This window comes from Muntiacus reevesi, chromosome 14, assembly GCF_963930625.1.
Source record: "Muntiacus reevesi chromosome 14, mMunRee1.1, whole genome shotgun sequence".
Classification (NCBI taxonomy): Eukaryota; Metazoa; Chordata; class Mammalia; order Artiodactyla; family Cervidae; genus Muntiacus; species Muntiacus reevesi.
Window position 1 is genome coordinate 35354040 of NC_089262.1, and position 24272 is coordinate 35378311.

Below are 24272 nucleotides of genomic sequence, written 5' to 3' on the forward strand. Positions count from 1 at the left end.
TATGGTGAGAATAAATAAGAAGATACCTGAAAACAGCATACTGCCTGGAACTTAGTAACTGAGCATTAATCACACTGCTGTGGTTATTGCACCATTATTCACTACTTTATCTTTTATGCTCCCAGGAACCAGTGTCCAGGGTGTACTGATTGGATTAAAGGCAATACAGAGCCTCAGGTTCACCTTTGCTACATAAAGAGTAGCTCAATTTTCCATTGCTCAAGAAGATAATACTTTTCCAGACTCAGGGATATTAGTAAAATGGATTTGACTCATTGCATGTCCATGCTAGAAGCATCATGAAAGGTTATTTAGTTCAACCTTTATTTTAATTTAACAGGTAAGTAAATGGAGGCCTGAGGTGAAAAAGTGTTCTAAAGATCACATAGCTTGTTAATACATAATAGAACCTAAAATCCAGATTTCACTTCCCAGGCAATATTCTTCATACTCCAACTGGCATGGAAACTGTTTATTTGAGTACTTAATCCCAAAGTTTTAATCCTGTGCAAGATTAGCACAGAGACATAGAAGAAAATATTATGTCTGCATGGACTCAGGATGCCTCTTGAATGCTCAGTAGCCACTGACAAAACATGCTTGCTATCGTTATAATTCATTACTAATGGTTTGCACAGGAATAAACACCCAACAAATAAATCCTACGTATACACTGATACTTTATCACGGGGGCTTCCCTGATAAAGGGAGGCTTCCTTGATAGTTGAGTTGGTAAAGAATCTGCCTGCAATTCAGGAGACCGAGTTCAACTCCTGGGCCGGGAAGATTCCCTGGAGAAGGGATAGGCTACCCACTCCAGTATTCTTGGGCTTCCCTTGTGGCTCAGTTGGCTAAGAATCCGCCTGCAGTAGGGGAGACCCAGGTTGGATCCCTAGGTTGGAAAGATCTCCTGGAGAAGGGAAAGGCTACCCACTCCAGTATTTTGGCCTGGAGAATTCACTCCATGGGTTCACAAAGAGTCAGACACGACTGAGCGACTTTCATATAGACTGAAAGAACACTAACTTCCTTCGTAGAACCATGTAGAAGATCCTAATCAAGGAAAGATAAGTCACTGAGATTATTGCTGCAGAGATTTCTTCAACCTTAGTATATTAATTTTAGATCTGTTAAGCTGTATCTATAAGCTGCACATTTATATTAAAATTCATTAATCAATTTAGTCAACTATTTTGGTTAGTTTTTTCCCTGAATATTGCTCAGAAGTGTCAGAAACAGTAAAATCCATGAGATTTAGTTCTATTCTTATGAGTAGCATTTCCTAAATATATATTCAAAATTGTCCCACACACTTATATACAAGTAACTATAAAGCTGGCTCTCCCACTTGCACAGACAAATGACCAAATGATATGCATGAAAAGAGAAGCTGTATAAAAATTCAAATACGTGAGATATGACAGTCAAGTCTCTGATCAGGTCTCAAAAAAAAAAAAAAAAAAGGAAGTTAACAAGAGTTGTCATGGAAATATGTTTGAACCACTGAAAGTGCTTTAAAGATCCCTCCTATTTGCCAGACATAACCACTCAACTCTAGTGCACAATACAGACCCATGCAAATCAACATCATAAAACAATATATGGAATGCAGGGCCACAGTAGACCTCCAAGACAGAACAAAACACTGAAAAACAGGTAAGCTCCCTCTGGTAGTTGTCTATGAAGTGCTTTACCTGAAGAATCTAATCTTTAATCCATCTTGTACTCATTCATTTAACAAACATTTATTAAGCAACTGCCAAGGAGGGTTTTGAGCCTCTGGAGTTCAAAGATGAATGACATTTTGATATATTATCCAGCTTAGAATTTAGGAAAGAAAGTCCAGACCAAATCTGTTTTGAAAGCAATGGGTAGATAAGGAAATGAAAATAAAAACTTCCAAGTTTAGCTGGGGTAGATGTCACACAACCCTCTCCATTGGGCAAAGGCTAAATATATAATTATCCAGGGTTAACTGAAGGAGAAAAACAACCAGGAAATGTAAACACTATTCTCACAGATTAAATCTAAGTTTCAAGGGTTGAATAGGAAATACAGGCAGTAATTTCATCATGGCTAAACAGGAAATACACAATCAAGGAAAGGCAAATCAATGGTAAGTACGTAGAATGAGAAGGGATGAATAAATGGAGTTAGGAGTCTAAAGAATATTTATTCATCCACTGAGGAAAGCAGTCATGATATAGTCATAGATGACATTCTCCTATGCGGGCAGTAGGACATCTCAGTAATAAAGTACATTTATTCCCACCACATTTCTTACCCAAAAAGATAATACTCAGGGCCAACACAAAATACACAACAGATTAGGTGGTAGTTAGCAAAATACCAAATAATATGGGATAACAAAACATCTTGGATCATTCTAGTCTTCAGGAAATCAAGTGAATAAACGCTGCCTATTCATTTAGTTCTGGAAAGTTGAGCAATGGGCAGTATTTGGCAAAGCAACTTACTTTCGCCAGCTGCAAATAAAGAATTCTGTAAGGGTTCTTTATCTTTTAGGGTCCTAAATTTCTATCTACCAACTCTGAAATCATGGAAGGCAACCAGTTTCTCACCACGAAAACAATTCAGGCCTACTCATTCACATTTATTTGCTTGCATGTTTCCCCAGCTTTCCTGCCTAAGGAGATACAAGGCAGTCTGGAGCATAAACTTTAAACTGGGATAGCCTGGGACAGAATCAGCCCCATCCCTGCTGCTTGTGTGATCTTACAAGAGTTAATAGTCTCAGCTTCAATTTCCTCATCTGTACAAGGGACACTATAGGAGGAAGCTACCACTAGAGATTGCTGTGAGGCTTAAGAAGACTGCCACATGGTGAGAGCTCAGTAACCTCGGCCATGATTAGCAGATGACATTCTGAGCAAAGAGAATGTGGCGTGGACGTCCCTGGTGGGACAGTGGATAGGGATCCCCCTGCCAATGCAAGGGAACATGGGTTGGATCCCTAGTCTGGGAGGATTCCTTACAGGGCAGAGCAACTGAGACCCAGCACCACAATCGCTGAGCTGTAGTGCTGCAACTGCTGAAGCCTCTGCTTACAGAGCCTGCGCCCTGAAACAAGAGAGCCCCTGAAATGAGAAGCCTGGCAATGAAACTAGAGAGCTGCCCCCAGCTTGTGGCAACTAGGGAAAGACCACATGCAGCAATGAAGACCCAATGTAATAAAAAAAAAAAAAGAAAAGAGAAAAACCTGGTGCCAATGGCTATCACTGGCCTGAAGAGACAGTGCAGTCAGTATGGCTTTTTAATGTTTTATTGTCCTCCTTACCAGGCTCCTGTTTAAATGAATTCAGGTATAATTATATGTCACTGTTTAGTTCACCTATACTATATGGTGGCTTCCCAGGTGGAACTCGTGGTAAAGAACCTGCCTGCCAATGCAGGAGATGTAAGAGACACAGTTTTGACTCCTGGATTGGGAAGATCCCCTGGAGGGGGAAATGGCAACCCACTCCAGTATTCTTGCTGGGAGAATCCCATGGACAGATGGACAGAGGAGGCTGGTGGGCTACATTCCATAGGGTCACAGAGTCAGACACGAGTGAAGCAACTTAGCACGTATGCTACATGGCGCTCTAGAGGTTTTGTGAGGTCTTTCTGAACATCCTCTTTTACCTATGCTGATGCTCACATCTAAAAGGATTATGCCTCCATTTCCTTCATGAGTTAAGTTCTGAGTAAGTTAGTTCTCATTCTAGCAATCCTTTTGGTGTCCAAAGAAGGAAGAACCCACAACTGAGCTCTCATCTCTTAACTTCATCCAGCAGGGGCATGGACAGTGTATGTCCTTAGGACAATGCCATGTGCAGCGTGGCTCAGGGGGCAAAGAGAAGCAAGAAGTGGGGAAAATGATTCTGAGAATGGTTTCAAGAACAGTGAAAGATTCTAGACCTAAAAGCCTTGCTGGCCATGGCTACCTTGGTTTCCTTCTCTCCTTACCAGTTCCTAGGCAACAAACTATATCTGAATCCACAGTGGAGAACTCTTATATGGCACCTTAATGAGTCCTTCATGCCTGCTCAGAATGCACAAGCTATGTGCAATGTACAACAATTGATTAGATCCTCAAATTATCAAGCCAAAGATAACTATCAAAGTAGAAACAAGCTGAGAAAAAAAAAAAAGGGTCTTTTTAAGTGAAGGAAAAAACAGTAACAGGAAGTAGAGTCATCTTTCCTGACCTCTTGTGTACCTTTTACCCTGATCTTTAACCTACGCAGGCTGGAGCCTCAAAACACCATGATCTTGCAACCTTGGACCAGCAGGTTTGGATAAACATCCCCAGGACCAGTGCTGCAGTTTGAATTATTATTGGTGCCTGGAATACAGAAATTAAAGCCATCAAGCTCTGGGTCCCTTTAACCAAGACTACATAGCATCATCAAAATACGAAGCTTTCATAGAATTGGTCCTACTGACCCTCTACCCTGTGATGTTTTGAGGGGGCCTTCCTATACAGAGAGCTGAAGGACCACTTGATGTATGAATCCAGCTGTTTTTTCCAACTTCCCGGTGATGCTGGAAATTTATCAAAAGAATACCATGTCCAAAAGAGAACTGGCTTGAAGAAAGAACTTTACAAATGTGAATCTTTAAAAAAAAAAAAAATGACTCTATTCTAAGAACTGTCAGAAGAAGAATTAAAATAAAGATCAGGTGTGGTTATCTGAATATCATATAACATACTCCAATATTAACAGTATATTGGCTATTATAAAAAGGTAAATGCCCAGTGATGAGGCAAAGAGTAGTTGACATGAATGAGCTCCAAATGGAGAGAGACTAATTGATCTTCAGCTCCTTTTCCCTGAAAAGAGAGGAACGTATTCCAAATATGTAGTTGTTCTTTCAATAACAGCACTGTGCATATAATATCTGAGGGCTCGTGTTACGTGTTGGTAAAATTACTATCTGTATTTTGTCTGTGGATAACCAAAGACCAAGGGAAACATATTACTCCTTAGGTAAGACGACCACCTAATATCTAAAACAAAACTACTCTCTGGAGCAGCTGGAAATGCTTGTTAAAATAATCTGTGAAAGAAGGTCAATCTCACTGTTCTCAGGACTCTCAAACTCTTCAGTGCAAAAAAAAAAAAAAAAAACCCAGAGGGGGAAAAAAACCCTTCAGTGCATATCACCTGGGAACCCTATAAAAACTACATATTCCCAGGGTCCTACCCCCTTGAGCATGCCTGAGAAGACCCAGGCATTTCTATATAACAAGCATTCTAGGAATAAGATAGACATATAATTAAAGGGTTGGAAATAGGGCCTGGAGATAAGGGCCAAAAATGTGAGTTATTTAGAAAAACAGAGATACGATTTCATCTGTTTAAAGTACTATATATATAGATATTATCTATAGATAATAAAGGAGCAATTTTCTATTTCCACTATACTGAACAACTTAGAATTGCGACAGGAGACATTTAGCACAGTATAGACTGAAATATACCTGTCTCTAAAATGCCCTGATTAGCACCATTTCAGAGTCTCTTCCTCTGTCCTGTTGTTTAGACATGGCAATCCACTGGTAAGGATGGGCAAGCTTTCAGAACAGTCAAAGCAGGGAACAGAAGACCAGGAAAAGCATTGCAGATCATAACCCACCCCAGGAACTCCAAAGAGAGATAAAACCGGGACAGAGCCAGGATGTTCCCAGATATCCATAAACTCATCCACAGCCAACAGCCACAGAAAGAGTCCAGAGCCATGGCTCTTCCACCACTTGCCCTTTGCTCAGGCTGATCCTCTTCTGTACCCAGGCCTGAATGTACATAAAGGTGTGATGTCAGCAATGTTTGTTTTGGTTGCCACCCTGGTAACCTGGAGTCCTCAAGTCATGGGTTTTAGATTCATATTAACAGAAGCTCAGAGTATAGTTTACTAGATTTGTGATCTTCCAACAAATTGCTTAACCTCTGCAAGTCTCAGTTCCCTCAGCTGTAAGGTGAGAATAATAAAATCAACCCCACAGGGTGTTGTGAGGATTAAATAAGTTAAGAATGAGTTAAGATGTAAGGCCACATATACATTCAACAAATTATAATTTTTTGTCATTTCTTTTATTGCTTTAGCACTACCAAAGTCATTGATACTATGATCATTCACATCATTTTTCCAATGGATCCTAAAGTTCTTAGACTCCAATGAAAGTTCAGAATTACAGGCCAGGGAGCACTGCTTCAGCCCATTCAAAACTTTTCTCTTTAATATCTAAGAAACCTCTACAAACTTCCAACTTAACTGCAGTAAGTGAACTCATAGTTAAGGATTATCATCTTTGTCACTGATTCAATCATATTCACCGATTTTATTAGTATCATTTTTATTTTCATTTTAGGTTAGGGTATGGTTGATTAACAATGTTATATTAGTTATAGGTATATAGTAAAATGATTCAGTTATACATATTCATGTATCTGTTCTTTTTCAAATTCTTTTCCCATTTAGTTATTACAGAATGTTGAGCAGAGTTTCCTTTGCTACACAGTAGGTCCTTGTTGGTTATCTATTTTAAATAAACTGTTACCCTCTTTGTCACTGACCTAATCATCTTCACCAATTTTATGAACATCTTTAAAACAGTGTTCTCTATGTCTTAAACTGAAGCCATAATCCTAACGATGGAAATTTCAGGCATTGCAACAGATTCGACGTCAAAATTCAGGGGTTAGAAAGATCTATCAGTCATTCTTCATTCATACCAGTTTGTAAGAGATCAACTAAGAATAAGCAGAATCAGATCTTCTCATATATCCAACTTTATTTAATGCTGGGATAATGTTGAGACTGGGCGTAAAGTTTGGCTAGTGATAACGTGTGATTATGAACTTCCAGTTTCAACACCCCTTTTAACCTTCCACCCGTGACTACTTTCCAGAGAAACTGCATACTTCTCACTGCCTGAAAAAGCCATGTCCCCATTCTCTCCTAGAGAAATCTCAAACATTCTTCAAAGATTAAGTCAGAAGTCCTCCTCTGTGAAACCTTCCCTATAACCTGAAGTTGAAGGTAATAACACAAATAACTAAAGAGGTGAAAGAAAGCTTCTCTGATTTTACGGCTTGAATATATTACATGTTTTAAAAATGCAATTGAGCCAGAAAGATAAAGAACATTACAGTATACTAACACATATATACGGAATTTAGAAAGATGGTAACGATGGCCCTATATGCAGGGCAGAAGAAGAGACGCAGAAGTACAGAACAGACTTTTGAACTCTGTGGGAGAAGGGGAGGGTGGGATGTTTTGAAAGAACAGCATGTATATTATCTATGGTGAAACAGACCACCAGCCCAGGTGGGAGGCATGAGTCAAGTACTCGGGCCTGTTGGGCTGGGAAGATCCAGAGGAATCGGGTAGAGAGGGAGGTGGGATGGGAGACCGGGATGGGGAATTCGTGTAACTCTATGGCTGATTCACATCAATGTATGACAAAACCCATTGAAAAAATAAATAAATAAAAAATAAATAAAAATAAAAATGCAATTGAAGGGCTTTTAGTAGGAAAACGCTGACTGATTTCAACTCTCAGCATTCTACAGGAATTATGATTTTTTTCAAAGCTTTGGTTGTTTTTTTCATCTGCACCTATTTGTCTCATGACCTACCTGTTTTCACAGGAAACCAAGAAAAGCCATTTCATAATATTCATGCTTGCGAGGGTGTAAGGAAATGACCACACTCATACACTGTGTGGTAAGAACACACATTTTACAGATCTTTCTAGGGTAATTAATAGGCTATCAACACTTTTAAAAGGCATATTCTGTGAACAAGACATTCTTCTAGACCTCTACAGCAATCCACATATGAGCACAAAGAGAGAAATATGAGGATGTTCTCTGCAGAATACTATATAATAGGCAAATCTTGAAAATATATGTAAAAAAGAGAACAACTAAATTGCAGCATAAGCATTTTATGAAACACTGTGAAGCTGTTTAAAAGGTCATTTTAAAAGCATGAGTTTGATCTGTATTTACTGGTAGGAAAGATGTTGATGATATACAAGTGAGCAAAAAAATTAAATTAAAAAAGCATGAGTATTGTGTTCTGTATCTGTTATTTTCTCTTCTCTTTCCGGAAATACACACACACACACACACACCCCTCAAACTATTATCATGGTTACCACTGGGAAGGCAGACGGCTTAGGGGTGGAAGTGGTAGCAATGGTACAGAAGGGACTACAAAGGAGAATGCCTTTCTTTTTTTAAAAAAAGTGCATATTACCTTTAAAATTGAAAAAGAAAATAAATGCATTAAGATATTAACATCTGAAACATTCTTTACCATTTTAATTTTTCTGAAACTTCATAATCAGCACTGACAGCAAAAAAAAACCAGGGGACGTTACCTGTACATTCTCCTTCTATCTCATATATATCAGTGTAAAAAAGTGTTGGGACCAAATTTAAGGGTAGAAGTAACCTAAAATGCTATTAACAAGGAAATTATCTGCTGACACTATTGTCTTATATACAATTGCTAGCTCTTTTGAGATGAAAAAATCCACATGAACAAAATGTATTGCAAACACTCATTATAGTTTTCATAAGCAAAATAAGGAAAACCACAACTACAAAGGCAAACAGGAAATTAAACCCAACTATATATGTATATCTAAACCTCCTGTATATTCTTTCTTTCTTTATTCAGGAAATTAAATGATACCAAATGACAGTGACCTGCAAGCTCTCAAGGGTTTAAGAGCAAGTACAGCATTGACTCATGAGAAAACTACAGCAAACAATGCTACTGTCGAGAGGATTTAATAGTCTGGAAAAAAAAAATGCTGCAAAAAACTATCCCCCAAAGGCAACCCATCGTGAACCAGGTGTTTTTGTCTCCAGAGTTTGCTTTCCATAGAATTCTATGAGGGAGAGTGAATTTCAGGGAGAATCTGCTGGCTAGTTACAGCGAAGCCCAAAATGCAATGAGAAAGACATGGGATGGTGTTGAGAAACATGGCCCCTGCTTGGCTGTGTGATTATAAGCAAAGAACACTAAGCCTTGACTATAAACTAGGAATAAATATCTAAAATGACAAGGCTGCTCTGAGGATTAACAGGAAAAAATGTGCAGCAAAGCATTTTGTCTAGATAATACTACTCAGATATTGATTTTTGTCATTTCTGTTTTTAAAAACTCCAATGTTGGGGTAAGAACAGTAAGATGATCAAAAAATGTAAACGATTTCAATAATACATCATTTTTGTAAAACCACTCCTAATGACCTATGACTTGATCAATGTGACGGGCAGACATCTATGGAAACTTAAGAGGAACAAATAGGCCAACATCGACAAGCAGCAGTAAATAATGTCTATTAAAACTACTTGGTTAATGATATGGGGTCCATTCATTTGGCTAATGTTTACTAAATATGAACTCTGCCTCACACACTGTGTTAGATGCTATGGACAGATAGTATTGTGTAAAACTGGGCTCCTAACTAACAAACCAGAATCACTGCAGATGAAAGGTACTGAAAGAAACTATGTAATTCCAAGTATGCAGTAGTTTACTTAGGAGATGATCCCAGAAATCACTATGAGGAAATGAGGAAGTGAGATAGGGAAGGGAGAAAAACCAATAAAGAGTACACTGACTAGCCAGCTACTTCTGCAGCAGAGCAGTCACTTATCCCTGAGGACTGGGGAGGTCCCAGGACACAGGACCTTCTATGCTAAAACTGGGACAGTCTCAGGGAACCTGAGATGAGCTGATCGCCCACCTCTGCCAACAACTGGGTCTCAATCATTGTGAAGGCCTTCTGAGGGACTGCATAGAACACAACTCAGAATTATCTCAATGAAAGGCAAGAAAGTATTTATCCACCAGCCTTCAATGGTTGAGGATCACTCAAAGGCATTATTTTTCAGTTACTGCCCATCTGACACATGCGGCAAAAAGGCCTCTCCTGTGTCCAGAGAATGCCCTCTGAAATAAAGACACAGGAAGATGTTGGCATGTTTATGAAGTATCTGCAGGCCAACTCTAGGGTCAGCCAAGGGGACATGGGCAAGGCATCAAGGCCATCTGATACGTGATTATTCTTTCCCAATCTGATGGGCTAAAGAATGAGCTCAATGCTGTTTTCATCAAAATTCCTTAATTAGTGTGGAGTTTTGATCTAACTTCATATTTGCATCCCTTTTTGAGCATTTGAAGACAATTTGAGGGTATTTTATTTTCTCAGCCACAGACAACTACTCCCATAATAGAAAACAATAAAAAGTTTCACAGGATTTATCTAGAATATGCGTGTGCTGGGGTGGGGACAGAGGTGGGGAGCAGGGCAAACTCTTCCATGGGAACTGAGGTCGAGAACTGACAACTTAGTCATAGCGTCCCTAGTGTCAGGATCCTTGTTACACTTCCCTTTACCTTTAAAGGAGAATTGAGATCCTTCAGTTTTATAAGGCACATTCTTTAGGTTCCCACTGAGTTGATTAATGGTCATGATTCATACTTGTGTCTCTTCCAAGGTTCCTGTCACATACCCATTTCCTCCTCCCAGGTGTATTTGCAGATCACCCCTAATTCCCTGAAGGCCTGAAACCTGTAAGCCCGGGTGAGCACCGCCTCCTTTCATTTCTGCTGTGACCATCATGGTCCATTTCTATTTTCTCCAAGTCTCAAAATTTTGAATTAGATTCTAGCTGACTACTAGGGAAATCAGGGATGTTTAATGGAACTCAGAGAACAGTCATTACTGACACCCAGCACACTCAAATCTCTGGTGTAATTTAAAAGCCATGATGCTGTTTAACCTAAAAGCTATAGTTAGAGGGACTTGCTGTATCATAATAAGAACATGAGCTCTGCACATTCAGAAGATAAATAAATCATAAGTTCAAACTGTAGATTCTGTCACTTTGTTAAACTCTCAAACATTTCCCCCACTACCCAAGGCCTGACCTTATTAATCTGATGTGATTTTATGCATTCTATCTCACCACATTTCTTAGCACATATGTTATGGCCTTTTACCAAGCTTACCTTCCCACCATGATTACAGACAGTATCTTAGAATGATGATCTTTTCATGGTTTCATTACCAAGCAAGAAGCAATCTGTATAATTCCTTTCCCATAAACTAATTGCTTAGACTTTTCCTGTTAACTTTTCATTTCAAAACTTGTCCTTTGGTTTCAAGGAATAAAACAGCCCTCATTTTACAGACAGAGCAGCTGAGATCCCAAGATGTTAAATGACTTACCTGAGGTCACTCAACTTGCAGCCACAAGTCCTCTTCCTAGGTTACTTGCCTTTCATCCACATCACACATCATGCATGTCTTCTTGCTTATCTGGAAAGAAGAGAACATCTCAGGCAGTTTCTCCCCATCCATGTGCCTGGCTCCGACCTGAATGCTTTAAGATCTTCCTCTGTCACCACCTCCGTGGACATGAATGAATGTCAACAGCACCTACAGTCTCTTCCAGACATTCGGTGCTCACAGTGTCCTGTGCAGACAGCAGCTATTCACGGTTTCATAAATAATGTATCTGTCTGCACAACTCAGGTTCAAGGCCACTGAGGACACACATCATAATTATATATTTCTTTTCATTTTCCCATCATGCTTAAATACCTGCCACTATGCATATGGAGATGTTTCACAAATATTTAATGAGGATGATAACGAAAACTCCATTGATAGAACCATTTTTTTAAATGATGTTGTAGGGACTAAAATTATATTTATATATATGATAATATGTACATGATTTCTACATATATATCATAAATAATATACACTTAGAGCTTTAATTTTTATTCTTGAGGTTAATATTAATTTTTGAAATTAAAATTAATAATGTTTAGTATTGAAACACTAATAAGAGATATTGGCTTCCAAATACAGTGCTGCCTATACAGAAACCAGGATGGAATCCACACTAGTGCTCCATTACAATAAGGCAGTGGAATTGTTCCTTGTTCTTGTTGTGTTTTTGTATTTGTTAGAGCAATTGCATTACAGAACTAAAGAGATGAATTTGCATTTACACAGCTGACAGTTTTAGTAGACTCCTGATGTGAAATGCTTTATTCAATTTACTTCCCCAAAGGTGGTGAACTCCCTAAAGCTGAAGTCCTGTTCTCCAACCCTTTAGGAAACTGACTGAAAGCCAAAGGCAACTTTGTTCCAGAGTTAAAGATCAAAGGACTCTTCCATGGGTTAGGGAGCAACAGGGCCAGAGAAACGCAACTCATATTTTTTAATCTTGCCACTGCTCCGGCAAGGTGGTAGGAATTTGTAATCCTGCCTGCATTTCTTCTGCAAGGTATATATGGAGACCTTTAAAGTTAAAGTTAGGAAATAAGACTTACAGGAGAAAATGTAAGAAAAGGCAAAAAGAACAGGAGGTTTTCACTAAACAAAGATCAGAAGTGCTTTAACCTTCAGGTATTTAAAGGTAAGCCATGGTTTTACATTTTTACCAAAGTAAGTTTCCCTGCCACAGGGAAACTAGGAATTTTAGACTCAGAAGAAAGCATGTAAGGAGAAGAGAATGCATTGCTAAATTCACAAGTTACCTTAGATGCTCCAAATTGGGAATTTTGCAAAGCAAGGAGTCTGAGAGGCCACATGGTGGACTGGTGCAATGAGAATAGGTGGTATGTCTGGCTCGAAGGCCAGAGACTTCTTTGCTTCTTCCACTGGCTCAGTTCCCCCCCCCCCAAACTGTGCATTATAATTCATTAACAGGCTATGAAATCAAGTTGTCACAACCAAGGCTTTTAAAAAACGGTACAGGACAGATTCTATCAGTGTGTACTGCAAGTTTTTTTTTTTTTTAAAGGTAATTATTGTTCTATGAAACTTTGACTTTTGATTTGGTTATGTGTATATGTGCTGAGTCAAAATGTAAAAATTTAATATTTCTTACATGAGTCCTAAAGAATGTCCGAAATCACACAAAAAGAAATTGGCATGTCTGGGTAGGCACAAAATTCTCAAAGTGACAATCTTAGCTTGAATCTGTGACCCAAATCTTCTACTGCCCTAAAGAAAGGTTAATAACAAGAGCCCAATGTTTCAGACTGGACATGGAACAACAGACTGGCTCCAAATAGGAAAACGAGTACGTCAAGGCTGTATATTGTCACTTTGCTTATTTAACTTATATGCAGAGTACATCATGAGAAACGCTGGGCTGGAGGAAGCACAGGCTAGAATCAAGATTGCCAGGAGAAATATCAATAACCTCATATATGCAGGTGATACCACCCTTATGGCAGAAAGTGAAGAACTAAAGAGCCTCTTGATGAAAGTGAAAGAGGAGAGTGAAAAGTTGGCTTAAAGCTCAACATTCAGAAAACTAAGATAATGGCATCCAGTCCCAACACTTCATGTCAAATAGATGGGGAAACAGTGGAAACAGTGAGAGACTTAATTTTGGGGGGCTCCAAAATCACTGCAGATGGTGATTGCAGCCATGAAATTAAAAGACCCTTACTCCTTGGAAGGAAAGTTATGACCAATCTAGACAGCATATTAAAAAGCAGAGACATTACTTTGCCAACAAAGGTCCATCTAGTCAAGGCTATGGTTTTTCCAGTAGTCATGTACGGATGTGAGAGTTGGACTATAAAGAAAGCTAAACGCTGAAGAATTGATGCTTTTGAACTGTGGTGTTGGAGAAGACTCTTGAGAGTCCCTTGGACTACAAGGAGAGCCAACCAGTCCATCCTAAAGGAGATTAGTTCTGCATAGTCATTGGAAGGACTGATGTTGAAGCTGAAACTCCAATACTTTGGCCACCTGATGCGGAGAGCTGACTTCTTTGAAAAGACTCTGATGCTGGGAAAGATTGAGGGCAGGAGGAAAAGGGGACGACAGAGGATGAGATGATTGGATGGCATCACCGACACAATGGACATGGGTTTGGGTGGACTCCGGGAGTTGGTGATGGACAGGTTGGTGATGGCGTGCTGCAGTTCATGGGGTCACAACGAGTCAGACACAACTGAGCGACTGAACTGAACTGAATGTTTCAGAAGCCATGGGGAGTGGGTGGTATCCAGGGAGAACAGCTCCTGGCAGGACACTGTGGGTAATGTACTCAGTATTCCTGAAGCCATCAAAGTGTCTGTCAATCAAAGTCTAAACATCTGGGGCTTCCCAGGCTTAAAACTGTCACTCTGAATGTAATCAACAAAAATTAATGAATTTAGTGAACTTTGCCCAACTACAAAGCCCATGACACCACAGGATACAGATACTAACACTGATGCCCATTTCATCAAATAACCATTCTGACTGTTCAGAAGCAGAGCTAGAAAGAATAAGGACTAGGAAATATCACAGAAACTACTGATCTACATGGTTCTGTGGTGTTGGAGAAAATAAAGTGAGGAAATAAGACTTTCCTACCTGAATAGAGTTGGTATGGTTTGGCACAATTTCATGTAAGAAAAAAGTATCAAGCTTTCCTGTATTCCTTATGTAAGACAAAAGACGAGAAGAAAGAAAGTAAAATGGATCAATTGTGTCCACATGGATTGTAGCCTGGCAGGCTCCTCTACCCATGGGATTTTCCAGGCAAGAATACTGGAGTGAGTTGCCATTTCCTTCTCCAGGAGATCTTCCCAACCTAGGGATCAAGCCTTGGTCTCCCACACTGCAGGAAGACTCTTTACTATCTGAGCCATCAGGGAAGCCCTTATGTAAGGTGGTATTAAAAAGAGACATGGTCTGGGGTATACTCTGCCTTTACCTACAAGGAAGGACAACAAGGTCAATATGAGGCTGTGCATGAATAATACTTTGGTGTTCTGCTTCAAATTCTTTTTGGAACTGGGTAGAATATAAGACATAATTTATTTTTTTAATAATATGGAATTTAAAGGTCAAACATGGCACACTGACAAGGAAATACATTTAATTCTGTCTTCATACCTGAATCTGAAAAAGAGAAGTAACCATTCTGACTGTGCATCCTTCCCCAGAACTAGACATCAAGTTCTAAAAGCCAAAGAGCCGTCACTGATACTAGATCCCAAAGAGAATCTGATAGGCTGGACTTAGACGAGCTAAACTGTGTTTACATGCTTAGATCAAGTTTATTCTGAGTCAATGTCTACATTTTATAATAAGTTATCTCATGCTTGTATCATGAATGTTCCCATGTGGCTACTGGTCAGATCAGAAACAGCATTTCCATAAGCAAAAAAAACCTTTTCTTCCCCTTTCTGTGACTCAAAGAAATGCAATCCTAAAATATGACAGTACATTGACAAAGGGTCAACTTTTGAACCTTGTACTTTTGATGTCCAGAAGTCACTGATTAGAATGCAAACATCCTTGTCATACCTATTATCTTAGGCCTTATCAGTAGACAAGAAAACTACCTTTTATCTATACACAGTCTTCTAATCAAGTCTTCCCTATAACTCACATACATTTTTATAATTTCCTTACTGGAAAAAGTTATCCAAAAAAATCTATTCGAAAATAACTGGGGTCTATGTATAGAATATCTGTTTAACCTCATACAACTGAATCAGTATAATCACTGAATTTAAGAAGAATTAATGATCAAGCACATATAAAATATTAAATTTAACTAAACTTCATAATGGGTAACATCAGGATGTATTCTCTGAATGTAATATTTAATGTTCCCAAATGTTTTAAGTGTTTGATATAATTTGTAAAAGAAGAAGAAAAGTTTATTTTTAATGTTTTCTGAAGTTTATATTCTTGGCCACTGCAGTATTCTTGCCTGGACAATCCCATGGACAAAGGAGCCTGGCAGGCAATAGTTCATGGGGTCGCATAGAGCTGGACATGACTGAAGCGACTGAGCATACACATTCTTAGGCCACCAGCGGACAGCAAAGCTCTTGTGGGACTTGAGGCCTAAGTTGAGTACAGAGGTGATGGTTTGGGGTGATGGAAAGCAGAGACCACAAGAAGCCAATCAAGAGCAATATTTGCCTCCAAGTATTCCACCTAACTCAAAGACATTTCAAGTTTAAATTTCCAAATAAAATGAACAATCAGAAATACAATCAGACTACCTGAGAAAGGCAGGTACAAAAGTCAGGATCCTGGAAAAAGCAGGAAGGAGATATTCATGAACAAAGGAAATCTGTCTCAGAAATGCTGAGGAGACACCAAGAGACAAAGTGACCAACAAAAATAAGGGGAAGTCACGGATTTGGATGGTGAGGCAGGGGATGTCGCTAGTGAGCAGGCTGCAACTGGCCACGTCTCTCCCTTCCCTTGACCCATGCTTGTCATTCATTGCTCAGCCAGCCTCCTCCTCCACTAGGCTTCAACAGTCTCAGTGACAACCTGGGTTTTTCTCTCCTTGGCACCTGCATGGCCAGAATAAAGTACTGGTTTGGCCAAAAAGTTTGTTAGGGTAGCTTTCCATAAGATCTTACAGAGAGCCCAAATGAACTGTTTGGCCAACCAATACTTAGCTCTTGTCTGTCATCTAGCATATGCTCAAAAAATATTAATTGGTTTCCTTCATCCTCCTAACCACAAAATAAGAAGCCAGGATCAGAGGTATGTTCCAATTAAGAATTAGAATGAATTTATACATACTAAAATTTCAAAAATATTTTTGAACAGTGGAGAGGGTAGAGTTATACCTGAAAAGTTTCACAGATACCGTTGAGGGCTGGGCCCTTTAAACTACCTTGTCAATGAATCCAGAAAAACCATAAGTTTGGATAAAACTCCCTTGTGGTGCTAACATGCTTCAAATTAGTCACCAAGCCACTGACGCCCCACAGAAGGAATTCACAGTCCCCAGAGACTACTTCCCACATCCAAAGAACTTTAATTGTTCATCATCGAGGCAACTTGTGGCCACCGTTCCACTGGAAAGCTTCTTTTTAAATCTGTGCAGCCTGCTACTGTGTCAAACTGAAACACTGCATGTGCTAAAATAAGTCAGAGATGGCTGGCCAGATTAGGAAAAAAATATTGTGGGCAGGCAACCAGAGAAGAATTTGGCAAGAAAGGAAGTCAGAGGGGATTTCCAAAGTCTCCACACTGAAGGTTAGTGATACGGATTTCAAATAATTCAACAGCAAGTTAGTGAGGAAAACCCACCAGTGGCAGAAACCAAATTATTTTTGAAAGAAAAAGAACTTAAAGACTATAAAAAACAAATATCAAGACATTTCCCTATAATTATCAATTCTGCTGTGAAGAAACAAAGGGGGAGAAAAGATGCTTCATAGAAAATCACTTCATGACAAACACCAAAACCCCTCTCCACTCCAGGTCCTAACACAGATGTTTTTGAGGTCTCTGAAGAGTTTCCAGTAGTTTCAATCTCCACAATACTATACAGCATTTTCCCAAGGTTTGTAGTATCTCTGTTTATGCATGTGTGCATGCTCAGTCATTCAGTCGTGTCTGACACTTTGTGACCCCGTGGACTGTAGCCTGCCAGGGTCCCCCTGGCCATGAGATGCTCCAGGCAAAAATGCTGGGGTGGGTTGCCATTTCCTTCTCCAGGGGATCTTCCCAACCCAGGGATTGAATCAGAGTCTCCTGCATTGCAGGCAGATTTTTTTTATCACTGAACTATCAGGGAGGCCATCTCTATTTATAATATCTAATAATGGTGGTGCTGTGCTGCGCTATGCTTAGTCGCTCAGTCATGGCCAATTCTTTGCGACCCCATGGACTGTAGCCCGCCAAGCTCCTCTGTCCATGGGGATTCGCCAGGCAAGAATACTCGAGTGGGTCACCATGCCCTCCTCCAGGGGATCTTCCCAACCCAGGGATTGAACCAGGGTCTCCTGTAGCCAACATGCGGACTCTTCACAAAGATATGAATCTGTGTGATCCCAGACAAGACACAAAATGTACAAACTCAAATGAATGCTCAAAGTTCTCCAAACACACTTGCACACACACAACAATATAGATAGGAACTAAAGATTGGTTTTTTTGGTTTTGAGTCACTGCTTCAACATAAAGAGTACCCACCCACCCCCACCCCCGCCTGTATAGTTCCACCATAAAGGAAAGGAAAAGATGTATATAAGATCCTGGTTTTATCACCAAGATAGATCCTTTCTGTGTGTGAAAACGCTGAGAGTTTCTCATTGCCCGCAGAAAATGTACTGCCAAGCCCACAACCCTGTGTGGCTTTTTAAAGAACAAGGAAGTACTGTCGCCTGTCCCCACTCCTCCACCCCCCACTCAGCAGGCCACACGCTCAGGCTGCCCCACGTGGGCCACAGCACCTTCTGAGTACAAACAGTCCTGACCACCAGAGGAAATGTGCAGAGAGGCTTCCAGCCCCTAGCCATCGAGGGAGAAAACAAATACCCGTTCAGTGCACATAGAGAAAGCAATTGCTCTGACAAGGGTGTGGCCTAGGGCTGCAAGAAAAGGAAATACAGTTGCCAAACCAGACCCAGGTCAGCAGAAGGGCATGAAATTGTCCTCCAGCTGGTGAACCAAGTAGGGCTAGCACCTTGCTGACTTCATAACTCACCAAAACACAGCAGATAAGTTGTCCTAATAGATGGAGAAATACAACTCTTTGAAAGGCCTTCCACTGCCATAAAGTTTTGGTGTATTTAAATAATATTTATATCCTGTATGTTTATCACACCTGTTTTGTGTATTGTGAATACATGGATTTTCTCTCAAAATCTCTGTGATACAAGCCAAGAAAATCATTCAAAAGTTATTTCCATTGGAAAAAATTCTAAGATTGTTCTCTCTCCTGTACAGTCATATGTAGAAGGCATCCTTTTAGATGGTTACATCTCTTTGATTTTTCATCTTCAGTTTGGAAAATTAGCCTAAATGAAGGCATCTTCAGAAAACTTGGCCTTATTTCATTAGAGCAAATAAGAACAGCATGCAAGCAACATGCCCAAGAACAGAAGACGGCAGAGAGGAGGAAAACCAGGTCCTGAGCTGACATTATCTTGGCTTGTGTATTCTTTAGCTACCTATCCCCATCAAGGGAGAGGCAGCGCTGAGTTTTCTTTCCAGTGAATGAAGAAAAGAAACTGGCATATCTTCCAAACTATATGACGAAAGATGTCATTAAGTATATGGGAATGTACTTTAGGGTTTCCTTCCCTGACAGCTGGGGTTCACAGTGACCCTGCAGACCTCCTAGCTCCTATCTGAGGTTTGTAGGAGGCAGACAGGCTGTTTTGGGGTTGAATCACTTTCTGAAGAAGGTCAGGCCCTCAAAGCTCTGCCTGGTCTGGGTAGGTCTCCTCCTTATCTAGACACCTCCAGAGTTCAGAAACCAGGAAAAACAGCTGGAAAAAGATCATATGTGAGGATGACTGGAAGAGAGCTATTGTAGTTAGTCGGAATTAATAAAAAGTTAAATATCAAATTAGAAGCAGTCCGTGGCAGATAGAAGATGGCCACAAATCCTTTGAGAGATTCTTCTCTTTGAGAGATAGGGTCTCTTTTCTTTCCCCCTGAATCCGGGTTGGCTGGTAATTACTACCAGCTGAAGAGGACGTGGCAGGAGTGAAACTCTGGAACTCAACTCGAAGAGGATGGAAGTTTCTACCTTAGTCTCTATGAGTGCTGAGCAGTCTGACTACCCTGCTGGAGAGACTCTGAGACCACACACAGAGGGACAGGGCCCAGTTGAACCCCACTTTCCAGCCATCCCCACCAAGGCAATAGGCATATGACCCCACAGAGCAGACTGGACACAAGTTGAATATCACTAACTCCAATGGCTGCCATGTGAAGCAGACGAATCACCCAGCTAAGGCTCACCTGATCCCTAGCCACCAAAATGAAGCAATACAACAAAATGTTCTTATTTTAAATCAATAGGTTTTAAGGTCAGTTTGCATTCAGCAGAAGATAACACATACACAGCCTCTGGGAAGAGTAATAATTCTGAAAACAAAACCTCCCATTACAGAAAATTTGATATATCCTAAATTTTAGCCACCAAGTAAACAGCAGATTACAATCTGACTATGCTCCAAAACATGCAAGGAAGAGAAAAGATAGATATCTCTTGCCCACTGGGGGCTTCCCTGGTGGCTCAAATAGTAAAGAATCTGCCTGGAATGTGGGAGACCTGGGTTTGACTTCGGGGTTGGGAAGATCCCCTGGAAAGGGAATGGCTACCCACTCCAGATTCTGGCCTGGAGAATTCCATGGACAGAAGAACCTGACAGGCTACAGTCCATGGAGTCGCCAAGTCGGACACAATTGAGCAACTTTCACTTTCTTTTCCTTTCCTTGTCCATTGGCAAGGCTTCCCAGAACAGATGTCAGGTAATAGGTATCTTTCTCAAAGTTGTAACTAACCTGCTGCTGAGGCTGCTAAGTCACTTCAGTCGTGTCCGACTCTGTGCGACCCCATAGACAGCAGCCCACCAGGCTCCCCTGTCCCTGGGATTCTCCAGGCAAGAACACTGGAGTGAGTTGCCATTTCCTTCTCCAATGCAGGAAGGTGAAAAGTGAAAGTGAAGTCGCTGATTATTGTAAATCTTTGCAACAAATATCCATAAAATAACTACACGTCAGTCATTGTGGTAACCACCAAGGTCATAAAAATGATTAAACTATCTCTGCCCTAGAAAATCTTGCTCTCTGGTAGGCAATCTAATATGCAAATTTTTAAATTGGTTTAAATAAGGAGTTGGCAAACTTTTTCTGTAAAGACCCAGATAGTAAATGCCTCAGGCTTTGCTGGCCAACTTTTTCAAAATAACACAAAAAGAAGCTTTAGATAATATATAAGCAAAAGAGAGCAACTGAGTTCCAATACAACTTTTATTGAGTGGGGCACACTAAAATCTTAAAGTCATACAATATTCATGTGCCTGAAATTATTTTTCTTTTGATTTTTTTCAGCCACTTGAAAATGTAAAAATAATTCTTAACTCCCAAGCTGTATAAAATAGGCAGTGGGCTAGATCTGATGTTCAAGCCATAGATGGCCAACCTTTGCTTTTTAAGTTTGATCAGATGGGCCTAAAGCAGGTAGAATTTGCAAAATAAATACATGAAAGGTTAGCACTATCAGAAGCATTTACTGTTTTGGATTGCTATGGATACAAAGATCTCCTTTCTATTTCTGATTTCTCCCCTGCATAAGGGCATAAACCATCTGGAAGAGCTGGCTCAGATGGTTTACCAGGGAGGAGCTCTGGGAAGCATCAAAACCCCAGAGGAGAAGAGATGTTAGCCAAGGAGGGCAGGAACCATAGAGACCGACGGGGGAGGGCACATCAGCACAGGCACCTGAGGCTGTGTTAGCTTCAAGCAAGAAGCACTCAAAGAGCCAAGTGGGATTTGGATAAAGTGCCATACGTATTTAAAAAATCTCCCCACTTTGCAAAATGCCCAGTGCCCTTACACAAAGTTCATCTTGGAATAGACTTAAGACACCTAGAGCCAGACAAATTGGAATCACAAAGGTAAATAAAGAAGAGAATTTAAGACATTCTTCTTACTGAATGACTATTTCTTGAGTTTTCTTCATCAGATTGCCACCAACCTTTCCTTTATTTATTTTTATTTATTTAATTTTTAATTGGAGGCTAATTACCTTATAATATTGTGGTGGTTTTTGCCCTACATTCACATGAATCAGCCTTGGGTGTACATGTGTTCCCCATCCTAACCCTCCCTAACCCCATCCCATGCCTTAGGGTCATCCCAGTACACCAGCCCTGAGCACCCTGCTTCATGCATTGAGCCTGGACTGGTGATCTATTTCACATATGATAATATACATGTTTCAATGCTATTCTCTCAAATCATCCCACCTCGCTTTCTCCCACAGAGTCCCACCTTTCCTTTAAATGTTGCCATTCCACTTTATGCTGAAATAAGCTTGTTTTGGCCAGAGACTTGCTAAAGGTTTAAGGCTTTGCCTATTTACAGTTTTGTTTTTGCTTTGTGTTTATACAAAGAGCCTTAAGAGTCATTGGAAAAATTTAAAATCTACAGAATAGCTCTTCACAGGAAGCCTGTTGCCCATGCCACCCCATCTCCAGCTAGCCCATCCACTCTGTCCTCCAAGTATGATCATGTAAAAGAACTATCTCTATTGAGAGACAGAAAGAAAGTCAAAGATACACACACTTCTACCCTTTGTAGTTGAGAATGATGTGTATCCTGGTGCATATCCTTCCTGCCTCCTTCCCATGCTTTCAGCAGCATCAAAGTATGTTCTCCCCCCAAGGGTAGCAGCTGTGACCTACATTTTCACATTCTGATGCTCTTTGCGGCTTCCTCTTCCCCTCTTGGGGCCTCGGATGCCTTCATTCAAAGCATGCCTTCCAATAGCTGGTGGCTTCGTGTCAGGCAAGTCCCTGACTGTTTCCATCATTCTGTGTATGTAGACACCCAAACAAGAATGAGGTAAGCACGTAAACCAAAACCAACCTAATATAGGTCTGGTCTGCTTTGGAGAGGAAAAAATAAATGAAGTCTCAGAATGATATTAAGGCAGCATTTTGCATGATTTATATAATAGCAACTAGATGTCTAATGTAGGTTTCTTTTCAATCAGAAAGTCACATGATTCTTCTCCTGAGTCCAAATTAACCACTTCCATTTTGCTTAACTTATAAAAACAAAGGCCTCCAATAGTCAACAGAATCATTTTTTTAAGTAGACTCCAGAATACCTTCCTGATCCTGCAAGTCATGCTTTATTTTTCATTTAATGACAGCATGTAATAAAATTTTTAAAATGAGAATGTGGATAAAGTTTTGCTTTTATATTAGTGTTTTATGTTAGAATAAGCCTAACTGTAACCTTATGGATAGATAACTTGCTTAGATGAGAACAGCTTATGTTATCATTGTTTCCCCAAACACACAGACAGCACAAATTTGAGATCTAGAAGGAAGAAAATAAGGGAGGAAGGGAGGCAGGGAGGAAGGCTCAGTTTCAATCAAAAACATCTATGGCTCATACTTGGCTCCATCTCTTTTAGTTGGGATACCAACTTTATAAATGTTCCTCCCCACACATCCCTCTCTGTCTGACCTGGTGAGAAGCTTGGCTTTTTCCCTTACTAAGAGAAAAACTCTTCATACCTTTCTTCCTTACAAACATCAGAAACAACTCCATGACATTAATGCCTAGAAGGTGAGTCCTCAGCCACCAAGGATCCTTCAGCCCTTCCAGGTATGATACCACCACTTCCCTCTTCACTTTGCTAACCAGCTCACCATCCTTCCACCATCACTATTCTTCCAGTATCTGCAGCTGCCGAGAGCAAGAGGAGGAGGCTTTCCTTTCAGGTCAGACAGTAGCCTTGGATGATCAAGCACCATGTCTTGGAATATGCCTCTTTTCCCCATTCATCTCTCCCCAAAATATCTATGTCCATCTCCTACTCCCTGGAACCAAAGTTATCATCTGTACAGTAGTCATGTACAGATGTGAGAGTTGGACCATAAAGAAAGCTGAGTGCTGAAGAATTGATGCTTTCGACCTGTGGTGCTAGAGAAGACTCTTGAGAGTCCCTGAGACAGCCAATTCAAAAGGAAATTCAATTCAAACGGAAATTAACCCTGAATACTCATTAGAAGGATTAATGGTGAAGCTGAAGCTCTAATACTTTGGCCACCTGATGCAAAGAGCCGACTCACTGGAAAAGACCCTGATGCTGGAAAAGATCAAAAGCAGAAGGAGAAGAAGGTGACAGAGGATGAGATGGTTGGGTGGCATCACCGATTCAACAGACATGAACTTGAGCAAACTCTGGGAGATGGTGAGGGGCAGGGAGGCCTGGCATGCTGCAGTCCATGGGGTTGCAAAGAGTTGGACATGACTTGGTGACTGAACAACAACCACATAGCAAAGAGGAATTTAAAGTTGCATACAGTTAAAGTTGCTAATAAACTGACCTTAGAAAGATCATCTTCCATTATCTGAGTGGATCCAGCATAAGCATGAAGCATTCTTAACAGTGGAAGATGAAAAAAGAAGAAGAAATCAGAATGATACAATGTGAAAACAACTCATCATTCCTGGCAAAGATGGAGAAAGAGGGACATAAACCAAGGAATACAGGCAGCTGCTAAAAACAGGAAACTGCAAGGAAGCAGTTTCTCTCCAAGAGCTTCCAAAAATGAAGACAGCTCTGCTGACACTTTAACTTTAGTCCAGAGAGATCTGCATCTGACCTACAGAGCTGAACATTATAAATTTGTTTTAGTTTTAAGCCACTGAGTTTGCAGTAATTTGTTACAACAGCAATAGCATACTAACACAGAAC